The sequence below is a fragment of the Miniopterus natalensis genome, chromosome 9 (assembly GCF_054644295.1).
Source record: "Miniopterus natalensis isolate mMinNat1 chromosome 9, mMinNat1.hap1, whole genome shotgun sequence".
Lineage (NCBI taxonomy): Eukaryota > Metazoa > Chordata > Mammalia > Chiroptera > Miniopteridae > Miniopterus > Miniopterus natalensis.
The window spans coordinates 41,862,136-41,874,737 of record NC_142089.1 but is presented as its reverse complement, the minus strand read 5'-3'; the positions used below and the strand labels follow the sequence as shown (position 1 = coordinate 41,874,737).

Sequence of the window (12,602 nt, the reverse complement as noted above, 5' to 3'; positions counted from 1 at the left end):
TCAGAAAACATCATGGACCTTCTATGTTTACTTCTCTTTATTCTGCAAGGCTGAATTTTGAGGGCAGGGACTGTATCTTGTTCATTTTTGTGTCTCCATACCTAGCACAGCTCCAGGCACAGTAAATACTCAAGATGTACTCAAAATAATTAGTTAGGAGCTCACAGTCTAGTTCAGAGATAAAGAAACAAAAATTGCACTGATGTATTCAGTGCTAAGTGCCCAGAGTACTCCATGAGCACAGATGGGAAATGATTAGCTCACTGGAAGGTACTTTTTGAGTCTTTATGGGTGGGGTCTTAAAGGGGGGGGTGGAACTTGTGACAATCTACTATCTGATGGCAAAGAAGTAGTCCAAAGGCAGCCTCATTTTGTTATGTGAAGTGAAAGTGTTTGCTCTGAATCCCCAATCTGCCACTTACAAATTATGCGACCTTTGGCAAGTTTCTGAGTTTCCTTATACTTCATTGTCTTCATCTATAAAATAGAGATCATAGTAGTACCAGCCTTATAGGATTGTCTTAAGGATTAAAACAGACTAATACAGATGAGGCTCTTACATACTAAGCACTTAGTACATAATAAATGCTCAATAAAGGTGAGTTGTTGTTATTTTTGGACTTGAGCAGAGGAGAACAATGTGAGCTTTGGAAAGAACATAGAAGCCCAGAAAGGTAGGCAGCATGGCCGAGTGTACAAAACAAGCACCTAAGTGAAGACTGCCACAGGACTTTCATTACTTCAGGACAGTGCTTCTTAATTTTGGATGAAGGATCTCAACCTTGGGAGAAAAATGTACACTAGGCCCCATTCACACATATTGTATTCGTATTTCTACTGAAGCCCTGAAAGTCATCCTTGGAATTCAGAGGTTTATGGATCTCAAGGTAAGAGCTCCAACTTCATGGTACAGGTAGACTCCATGAGTGCCAAATATCATGTTGATCAGCACTTTAAAAAAGTGGAGAATACCATTTTAAAATAGATATTATTACTATATAAGTTAAAATATTTTAGAATAGAATAATAATTCAGGATGGGAGCAGAGGTATATGGGAGACAACCTCAGGAGTTAAGTGACTTCTCCAAGGGCCCCTGGCTTGCAGGTAAGAAAGTCAGGACTAACACTCATATTTTTCTACCGTTAACAAGCTGTGAAATAACATGTTACAGGCAAAGGACAATAAGCCCATTTGTTAGGCTGTAGAAGAATTCCATATTGGAGAGAAAAGATAAGCTCCTGAAAGACAGAGGGGTCAGTTGGTGAGTTGCCTTGATGACCAGGCGAAGAAATCTGGAGTTTGATCCTTCGGGAGAGGAACTGAAAATCATGCATCTAGTGTTGAAATGAGATGTGGAATTCAGGATTTGAGACTCATAGCTTGTCCTTTGAATTGTACAGCAGCTGGAAATCGCATTTCTTTTTCTTTTCTTTTTTTTTCCATCTGGACTTCTTGCATGGTGGTATGCCCGACGGGAGGGCATCTGTGAACTTTTTAATGGGAGAAGTCATAAAGCTGGGTTAGGGCTGTTTGCACAAGGCTGGCTTTGGAAGCAGGTAAAATCTGACTCCCCTTTTGCTTTTCAGCTGCACAGCCATCGCTGCCACCACCAGCTGAGTGACTCGGAATCGAGGGGTTGCCAGTAATTGTGGGTTTAAGTCACAGAGGAAAAAGATAAGAGGCTAGCAAGGCTGGTTTTTCCACAATTAAATGTTGCCTCTCCGGCTTCTCTGACGGCAGGAATCCAGGAGGTCAGGAACCACCAGCCATATTATTTTTCTCCCTGGCTGCCTGCTCTCATCTGTATCTCCTCCTCATTCATGGGAACTAAGAAAAGATGGGTTGGAAATAAAAAGCTTGTTCTAGCCTACTTTTTCCTTTACGAAACTTGTCAGAAACAAAGCTTTCCCGTGAAACAGATGTGATCCCTTCTGGTAGCTGGCTTTTCCAGCACGCAGCACAAAGGTATTTGAGGGGGAGGGGGCAAAAACCATTGTTGAAATGCACTAATGTCCTTTTATAATTAAGACTGTGTTTTTTTTCTCCCCCACTGCCATGTACTGTGGTATTTTTGTGTTTGTTACTGTTTAACTCTTACTTTAGTCAAACTGAAGTTTTCATCCCTTATCACTCCACCTCTATTGTAAGTGCCCTGAGGGCAGAAATTGTTTTATTGTGCTTTGTTTTTGCCATAGTGCCTCATGTGTAGAAGGCAGTTAAATAGCTGGTAGCAGTTTAGATTTCTACATTCATGAACTGTTGGAACTAGAAGGACCTTAGTCGTCATAGGATTCAACTTTCGTATCTAAAGAAAGAATACAATATGTAAAGCCAACCTACTTAAACTGTGCAGCTAATTAGTGGCTTTCCTAGAGCAAGAAACAGGTTTCCTAACTCAGGACATGATGGGAAAGAACTGGAGCTGTGAAGTCAGGCAAACCTGAGTTCATATTTTACCTCCCTCTCACAGGAGCAGTGTGACTGTGGGCCTCGGTTTCCTCATTTTGTGCTTATAGATGATCATTTATATCTGGCTGGCATCTATGTGTGGCTGAAAATGTCTGCACATAGTAGGGACTCAAAAATTGGAGGTGTTAAGGATCATTGTTTTATTTATTTTTAAAATACAAGACCCTCTTCATAAGAAACGTATGTTTCTATGATCTCTTCAATATTAAGAAAATGTAGCCCTATTGCTTTGGGTGAGAACTTAGGAGGGAGAGCAAGCTGGTAGGGCCCTTAGGTGGATGCAGCTTATCATGGACTAGAAATAGAAATTAATCCTGTCAACAGGAAAAAAAGGGTGACAGGTGCAATGCCTTTTCCCTTCTCCCATCACTGCTCAATGTAAAGGGAGTTGAGCTGGTTTGTTCAGCAGTTAGTAATGGAATGCCTACTATGCTAAGAAAGAGACTAGCGACATGGAAATATGGGGGAGATGAACAAGCCAACAGGCCCATCTTGCTTCGTAAGTGATAGGAGCATAAATGATCATAAGCAATGTGATGACGGAGGGGAGGGCCACTGGCTAAGGGAGGAGCAGCCAGGACACTGCCCAGACTTAGCATTCAGGGGCAAGTTTATGGAGATGCATGGAGACACCAACAGAAGCAGAGGGGGTGCCAATACGACCCAAAAGGAAAGAGACATTCTTTCAAGGAAAAGACTGAAGGAGATGGCCAGAGAGAGAAGAGGGAGAAGGGAAAGGGCTTAACACTCCTGCTAGTGAGGGTGGCTTGTACTGAGGGAGTGGCAGTGAAGGTTTTCGGGGCTCAACCGGGAGTCATGGTTTTTGATTATGATCCCTTCTCACTCTCACACAGACACACATGCCTTCTGCACCCTCTTTGTGGGATTATGAATCTGTCTATCTTTTGGAAACCTGGAAGGGAGCCCAATATTGTCCCAGTGCTTGCCAGAGCTGGGGTCCAGGGAATGCCTGGCTGATGGATCAAGGGGAGGACCTGATCTGCAAATGGAACCCCCAAAGCTGAGTGCTGTCATTCCCCTTGTAAGCCCTACCAAACAAATACTCTGTGTGAGTAACACTGGCCTGACTCCAGCAATAACACAGCTGTTGAAACAGCTTAGTCACCAGGGCGATAGAGGGAGTGTGTGCGGGAATGCTGGGGTGCAGCGATCTGACATTTAGCTGGCTGGCAGCAGCCCCGAGAGCCTACACAGATCTGTGGGAGAGCTGCAGAGAGGATCTGCTTCCTGTCCACAAGCATTCCCTTGTTTCTTTTGAAGCCCAACTGTAATCCTGGGCAGGGCAGGCTGAGGAGAGGAAGAAATGGGTCACTCCTTTTAGACACCTGGTTTCTCCCCTTTAATGATGCATGTTTATTTCCTGAACAACCTTTTTTTCTGCCCGGGGCTAAGCAGAGTGTAATCTAGATATGGTGAAGGGGGAAAAAGTGCTCATTTATCTTATCGAGAAATCTCAGCTTCTGGGTATCCAGGTGGTGTCTGAAGAAGTTACAAGGGCAAGTCCTGGCCCTTCTGCCTGACTTGCTTGGATTCCTTCAGCAGCTTCATCTGCCAAAACTCTTGTGTAAAGGACTCTGGGCAGATCTGGGCAAAATACTCAACCAGTTTCATCAGGATTTGGGAGGACTGATAAACTGCCACAGAATCCACAGAATGACCCCCGTTCCTCTTCCAGGTCTTTGAAGAAGTGACCTTTGTGTTTTCCCTTCATCCTGGACTCCTCCTGCACTGTTTGTTTTGGAAGCTGTTAAGTTCAATTAGCCATCCCTTTCGCTTGCTGGTTACTGTATGAGAATGCAGCTGTCAGTCTGTGAACTCTGCCATCATCTATTTTTAGATTCTGTGTGAATGAAGCTCTCTTCTCTAATTGCATTCGGAGAGGGAGGGAGGGAGGAAGGGAGGAAGGAGGGGGTGGGGAGAGAGAGAGACAGGTAGATTTTCGTAACCATCAGATTAGCTATTCTAAATGCGCTGTGCACTGACCATATCCTGGGGAGGAAGCAAAGCAACCACTGTGTGTTTTCCTCCCTTGGCTGTCAAGATTGTTTTCTCTCCACATTTATGTTGATTATGGTCAAATAGGAAAGAGCTGCTGCCACATTTGTTTCCCCGATGTTTTAACACTTGCTGGCCTGGATAGTTCTGAATGTTCCAGCATTGTTAGGAAAAGACTGGTTAATTGTTGAGTTCTAATTCCTTGGAAATCAGACAAGGTGATATTTTCCATGAGATTAAATAACCTTAAACATGCTGAGAACTGTAAGTGCGACGGGCCCAGTTTCATCCAGATCTCTGTTCCCAACCCCAAATCCCAGTCTGCCTCTCACAGAGCTTCCAGATCTCCTTGCTCAAACATTCTTCTAAATAAAATGCTGCAACATTCGGAGCAAGCGTCTTCCCTTTGTCATTACACCTTCCTGCTCTCCAGCCTTGCCTATTCTCTCCACCCCTTCTCCCTGACGACACGATGCTATTTTCAGCTTCCATGACTTTTTGTCCATGTGGCTTCCTCTGCCTGTAATTCCTTCTCCTTCTTTGTGACCTAGTGAACTCTTACTCACTGGGATCACAGTGGACCATCACCTTTTCTGGGCGAGGTGAGCTGGAAGGTCATCTAGTCCATGCGGCATTCCTTGTCTCCGTACCTAGCCCTCTGGGCAACTTTGTGCTGACTGTGCACTTTATATGTATTTCTAATAAAGTGTATTTCTATGCACTACCCACATGGAATTATACTTATTTATGTATATGCCCACTTTCCCCACTTTGCTGTGAACAATAAAGCCATGGATGATACAGCTGTGAACAAGGCTGAGGCAGTCCCTGGCTTTCAGCACCCTCTCCATCCCAGTGGGAGGTGGACAGGGAGAGAGATCCAGGTCAGTAGCAGGTAGTTGCCCTCCAGTAGGGTAAGTGTCACAGTGCTGGACGCACAGCATGCTGTGGGAGCAAGAGTAGGGGCACTTCGTCGAGTTTTCGGGGGTGAGGGAAGGTGGGAGTGAATCTGCAGAATTCTGGAATGAAAAGGCATTAGTTTAGCACAGGTGGGGGTGCCAAGCACTGTCTGCAGCCCAGAAGAAAAGAAGCCCTTTGGTAATTCAACCTCACAACATGGGTACCTTTAAAAACCTTGGAGTGTTAGCAGGGACCCTGAGTGCACCAAGGGTAGGTAACCTTGAATAGCAACATTAAAATAGCAGTCAGCATTTACTGGGCGCTTACTGTATGCCAGGGCTGTGCTGAGTGATTCGCATGTTATCTCATTTGATTCTCAGAACCATAGGAGATGGGCATTACTGTTATCCCCATTCTATAGGCAGAGAAGTTCAGTGACTTGCCCACTGTTGCACAAGCACCAAGTGGCCCACGCTGTCTCTCTCCAGAGCCTGAGCTCTTCCCCATCTCCCATGGCTGGAGGCAATGGTGGGCCACATTTAAGGGGACCAGCCTCGGTGACTGGACTAGGAAGGGGTTCGTGAGATATGAACCTGGGAGCCAGGTTAGCACCGGGAGCCAAGTCTTAGTCTTTTATCACACTGAAAGAGTTTCTGCATTCGACTGAGGACAATATAAAGGCTTCTAGGCCCGAGATGATGGTGGCCTTAAACAAGAGGTAGTGCGGGGTTGGGGAGGTTCATCTTTAAGATGTTATGAGCAAAGAAAATTGACAAAACGGGAGTTGGCTTTCTGAACCATGGACATACAGTAGAGACACCTAATGGGAAGTGAGCATGGAAATTTGAAATTTAGGAGGAAAGCTTGAACCTGAGAAGGTGGCTGGCATCCCAGGAGCAGATGAGACACCCTCAAAGCAAGTATGCTGAGTTAAAAGGGGAGAGAGCTATTCTCTAACCTGTTGAGCACCTACAGATGTAGTTTTTCTATATTCTGTGGTACTTCAGATTCATTTGCTTATGGAACAATTGATGTCCCAGCTCCTTGTCCAAATGAATAGCCTTTAGCAGTCCAGTAGGGTACAATAGGATAAGTGAATGTTTTCTAACTGAGATATCACTTTGCAAAGGGCCGGATGTGAGGCATGTTCCCCCCATCCTAATCATGTTTCATAGGCTGGTATTTTATTACACACAGCTGACTTTGCCTAAGAGGTATTGCTTCAGAACATAGCAAGGGACCATTTTGATGATGCTTAGAAAAAGCTCTTCTTACATGGGGAAAATATTTCTCCACAATGCAAATGCTTGATGTGATGGGGACAAACGAGAGAGGTAATGTGAGCTAAACTGTTAGGCTGGTTTGCGAAATAATTGTACTCAATTCATTTTCATAACTGCTCACACTGTAGGGCATCTTAAGAAAACAACCAGGGCCAAATTTATAATTAGCTGAGTCCATTTTTGCCAGACCTAACCATGGATAGAGGACAGGGTTTGTTTTGTTATTTCCTTAATTAAAAGCATCAAGAAAATACAAGCCAGGTCAGAGAGTTTTTGATTGAGGAAGGAACCGTGGCATAAATAACTCCAGATTATATGTCTGCTGGAGGCTGTGAGGAGGCTGGTCTGGGTGTCCTCCTTCAGAGGTTACCCAAACAAACCCTGGGGACTGACAGGCTCCCCTATGGAATGTAGGAATGCATATGAGCTTTCAAAACCTCTTCAGTTTTTTTTACCCTAGGGCAAGGGCCCAGGAAAATCAAGGTTTCTCAGAGAACCTTTGACAACCATAAAATAATTCTTTTTTCCCCTCTTATCCTCCCCCTTTTCCCCATTATTTCCAGTTAATTGGTCAACAATATAACTTAACCATCATGGGACTGGATGGAAAGGGAACTAGTATTTTTAAGTGCCTATGTGCCAAGTGGTCCTGTCAACAGCCTTGGGAAGTTGGCCTCACTATTTCTATCTTGCAGAGGTGGAATCTGAGACTTATTCAAGGTCACTTAGCTAGAAAGACATAAAGATAAGATTCAAAAACAGATCTCTATGGCCCCAAACTCTTTGTACTGTTCTAGCTGACAAATGCCCATTTCAAAAAGTATGAGACTGGCTTATTTCACTTAGCGTAATACCCTCTAGATCCATCCTTGCTGTCATAAATGTTAAGATTTCATTCAGGCTGAGTAACACCTGAAACTAATACTGTACAAAATAATATTGAATGTAAACTGTAACTGCAGCTCAGCCAGCATGGCTCAGAGGTTGAGTGTCGACCTATGATCCAGGAAATCGTGGTTCGATTCCAGATCTGGGCACATACCTGTGTTGCGGGCTCAATCCCCAGTGGGGGGGCGTGCACGAGGCAGCCTTATCAATGACTCTCTCATTGATGTTTCTATCTCTTTCTTCCTCTCCCTTCCTCTCTCTGAAATCAATAAGATACAAATATTTTTTAAATAAAATTTAAAAAACAAATGTAATTGAAAACAATTTTTTTTAAAGTGTAAGTTACAAGCATATTGATGACTTCTTCAATGAAGCCTCATCTTTCATCACTTCATTCTATCCACTCCCTGCCCCCAGGGGCCATGCTTACATTCAGCAGCTGCCCTAATTTCATGGGGGTGCTCAGACTTTTTCCTAGCTATTTGTCTCCCTATCATTTATTGGCTCATTCAAAGGACTTGCTCTCCTCTAACTTTCCACTTGTCTTCCGAAAACTGATGGGCAAAGGCTTTTCTCATGCAGGGCAGAGCAGTTGTACAGAGATAAATGCTTCCTAAGGATATGATTGGTGCTTCCTAATATGGAAGGGCACAGGTCTTGCCACCTGGAATGATACTCTGCCATCTGGGTCTGTTCCTACAGAACTCTGGAGTGCAGGTTTCCTCATGTTGGAGCACCGCCCCCATAACAGGATGGAAATAGTAAGTGTGAAGAACCACAATGCCTTTCCACACCTCCCTTCCCAGTATTCAGAATGAATTTTCCACCCAACCAAAATGTGTCTCCAAAGCCATTTAAGAAAAGTGAAGCTTAGACAGCCCACAGTATAGCAAAGCCACTGGTCTGGTATTTTGTGGAAAACCGTGCATTTCAAATCTATAAATGCCCTATGCTGACACCTTACAGCTTTCCACCATGGAACTGGTATAACCAGTGTCCTTATTTTATAGGGAAGGTTCTCCAGGTGCCAGAGGTAGCCTTGGCCTTCCTGCCATTCTCTCAGGCAGTCCAAATTGGATCCTTCACTTTCATAATCTCCGGGGGTGGTGATGCAGGGGAGGGGAGTATTACCCACACAGTATCCCAGGAGTCATGAAACTGGTGTTTTATTATATGCAACATAGTCATTAAAGCTGAACTTCATTTCCAAGTCCATTGGAGGCAGGAGAGAAAATGGTTCAGGTGTCTGACTTCGCAGCTTTGCTGGGTTCCTTGGCCCAGTGCTTTCCTGTTTCCGAGTTTTATGTTCCAGGTTTGGATAGGGGTGTATAGTGGAAATTTCCATGTTTCTGGAACCTGGTAATTATTTTGAGCTAAAGGTAAGTATGAGAGTTTCACGTCCCTAATAAAATGATAATAATCGCTAATTTTTTATGTTTTCTGCACTGCTCTAAGAATTTTTGATGCAGTAATTAAGTTAGTGATCACGAAATCCTAGAAGGCAAGTCTTATTCCAACAGATAAGGAACCTAAGTGTTTGTCCTGGAATGATATTGCAACATCCGGTGAAGGAGGGCTGGTGGGTCACTCGAACTGGCTATTCTCCCTGTGGTTTCTGTTTATAAGGACCCCATGAAAGACAGGAAAAGGCTGTAAAACTGTAGGCCATGAAGCACTAGAAGCTTGAGTCCAGTGTTTCTAGGGGTGTGACTTTCAAGCCTTGTCTTCTCCGCCTCACAAACAGGAATGCTAACACCTGCCTCAAACTACCTAGGAAGTAAGTAGGTGATGTGTGTGGATTAGGCAGAGCGTGTGATCAAGTTCATGAACAGTATCAGAAACTTCCCTCAATGGTGGAATGGAGAGGAAGGAATGGTGGTCTGGGGATAGTGTGAGAAGTGTCCTCTCCACAGAGTGACTCAGGAGGTTGCCTCAGGTTTTGTTAGCTAACCTGCACAGAGATTGCGTTTCATTTTGTTTTAGTTTAGTTTTTGTTTTTAGCGAATTAGAGCTATTATGAAACATCACTCAGTCTGGTAAGAACAACCTTTACTGCCTCGTGATGTATATGGACCAGAGCTAAAAGCAGCTGCCACCAGCAGACGGGGCTTAGTCCCCATGCAAACCTGTTCCTGACAATACCTGTAGTTCAGGGCAGAACCACAGCATGAACCCAGGTGTCCCCAGGCTCCCAGCTCCTTGCTGTTTGGATCACATCATGCTTCTCCAGTTCATTTTCTGCAATGGTGCTGTGTAGGTTTCAGCAGTTCTCCCCATCAAAGCTCAGATTAGGGAATTCCAGATACATGAGGGGCCATGTTTGCAGCTTCCCAGGAACACTGCATATTTTCTCTCCTATAGAAATCTGCAAAGGGTGTTTTGTCAGAGTTGAATGGCCCCTTGCACACAGTGTGATTGATTCAACTGTTAAGTTTCTTTTGAATTCTGCTTGTTTCTCCCAACAAAGGTAGTGGAGGGTAGTGGGGCTCTGGGCTGATCCAGATCAAGGTTTAATTCCCACCTCTGCCATTGTATTGCTATTACTGCAGTGTATTACTGTGTATTTTTAGTATCTTGGGCAATTTATATAATCTCTTCTTCATAGGATGGCTGTGAGGACTGTAAGTTTTTATTAAAGACATATATTCAGCCCTAGCTGGTTTGGCTTAGTGGTTGGAGCATTAGCCTGTGGACTGAAGGCACATACCTCAGTTGTAGGCTTGATCCCCGGCCCAGGTCGGGGCATGTGCAGCAACCAATCAACGTGTCTCTTTCACATCAATATTTCTCTCTCCCATTCTCTCTGAAAAGTGATGGAAAAAATATCCTCAGATGAGGAATTAAAAAAAAAAAAAAAGACATATATATACATATTCTGTGACTAGTTTGAGGGGCTTCTTTCAGCACAAGTTAGCCAGTTTTCTTGAAGCAATACAAAAAAGATGACTGTCTTTTAAGACAATTTTAAAATAGTTCTCTCATGTACCAACAATCATTATGACTTTTAAGTTACTTAATATCTGAGGACCTTAGTTTATTCCGTAATCAAAAGGAAATACCCATGCCCATTTAATAGAGTTGTTGGGAAAATTAAATTAGGTGATTTAAATGAAAGCAAGGAAGTCACAGGGGCTTCATAGGGAGAAGTTGTACATGAAAACAGTGTTTTAAATTTTTGTTTTTCAAGCACATTTTAAAACCGTTTGGGGATTCCCAGCAGATGGGAGTAACAACGCTGGGAGCAGGCCAGGAGGCAAATCTGTCTAGCTCCTCTGAGGCCCCTGTTCTGAATCAGGCCCATCCCTAATATTTGTGGGGCCCAGGGCAAGAGCACCTATGAAGGTATGGCTGCCACATATCTAAATATTTAAAAGTGATGAGTAAGGCCAACAAATTGTTACGATAAGTTCTATTATCCAGTTGTAACAAAATTGCCTTCATAATGGACTGGAAGACCAGGTTTGAATTTAGGATTCTTGGATTCATTGGAATTCTGTGCCAAAATGTGACTGACCAGGGAGTGTGGGCCCCTAGACACCTTTTGTCCCTTCCCCTGGATCCATCCTGTATAGAGAGGGGTCTTGTGTGCTTGTGTGTGGATACCCCAACCTCCAAGCACAACCTCTTTTTACAGCCTCTTACAAACAGCAGCCTTTGACCACTCCTGAGTCCAGGGGTGCACACATGCTTGTGTAATTCCCCCTCAGAGGCCAGATGTGGGGAAGGGGTCCCCTCCAACCCAGCTGTGGATGTAGACTCAGAGCTATCTAGGTAGGATATTCTGGGGTCCCAAGTTCCTAGAGCTTGGTCTAGAAGTAGGGGGGTGGGTTAGGCTCTGGGGGGGCATGTCCCCTTCTCTAGTGTTTTCTCATCCTGTGAGCAAGGGGACAACTGGAAAAGGGCCAGACAGAGCTGGACCTTTTATAAGTGTGGGGCCCACATGAAGGGCCCCTCCTGCCTGTGGCTAAAGCCGTTGCTGCTCTGAACCCTAGTGCTCCAAGAAGCCCAAATTGTGAATTGATAACTTCTTTTACAGCTTTTCAGATTTGTATTCTTGAGCAATTATGATTCTGGAAGTACGCTTTCAACAGATTGAAAGCCCCAATTTCTAATCCTAGTTAGAAATAAAACAGACACCTCTTGGTGCCTAGTACTGAAGCTCTGGCCAATTCTTTCTATTGAGCACTGAAGCTGCCCAGCAAAGAGCAGTTGTAGCCGCTAACCTAGCAGATAAGCAAACATAAAGCATTGCTTCTGTCCCGCTGGGCATCCCACAGTTTCTTCTACAGACTTCCCCATTTTCAGCTCTGGCTCTCTGCATTGCCTGGTGTCCTCAAGTCCAGAGTCTCCCCTCGGACTGTGGGGTGACGGGAAGATGTAGGAGAACTGGGGGTCCAGCGATCCTGTGTACAGACCTTCCCAGTCACCCTGTTGTCAGCACCAGGCCTCACCTCTGTCTTCTGCCACATCTGGTGCTTTCAAGTTCAGAATGGCCTGGGGGTCTATTGGACAAGTTGGCTCACTTTCCCAGAATACCCCTTCTCTGGGAGTTTAGGCTGTGCCTGTCACTGTGGCTGTCAGGAAACCCTACTATATCTATTTTTCATCTGTAAGAAATTTTGTTGAAATCTCTGGCCCACTCATTTATCTACAGTTTTTCCCTTTGGGAATTAATAGCCTTTGCTTTCCTTTTCTGTTGTGTGTATGTGTGTGATTTCAGGAGGAAGAGGAAGACACAGGTAGCCAGTTCACCATGTTTGAGGTTTAAATACTGATAGAGACTCCAGTGTTCTGGGAGGATTTCATCTACAACAGAATGACCTCAGATCTCTTCTTCTGTGCATCATTTCTTTCTCTTCCTGGACTTTTTCAGAGAAGCTGGGATTTACAACACTGTCAAATTGACCTGACGCCACACTGGGCCGGTGGTAGAAAAGCCCTAAATTTCCAGACGGCAGCTATTCTTATCAGTTCCCCTGTGACCTCTGTGTATTCAGATTCCAGAGCATAGAATTGAGGGGAGTCTCAGCCCCAGTGGGCGCTG

General features: G+C 44.4%; 1 protein-coding gene across 1 annotated transcript in view; it reads left to right on the top strand.

Annotated features, from left to right (window-relative positions):
- WLS (Wnt ligand secretion mediator) overlaps positions 1-12,602 on the top strand; it is a 98,189-nt gene that overhangs the window by 49,424 nt on the left and 36,163 nt on the right. The window lies entirely within an intron of this gene.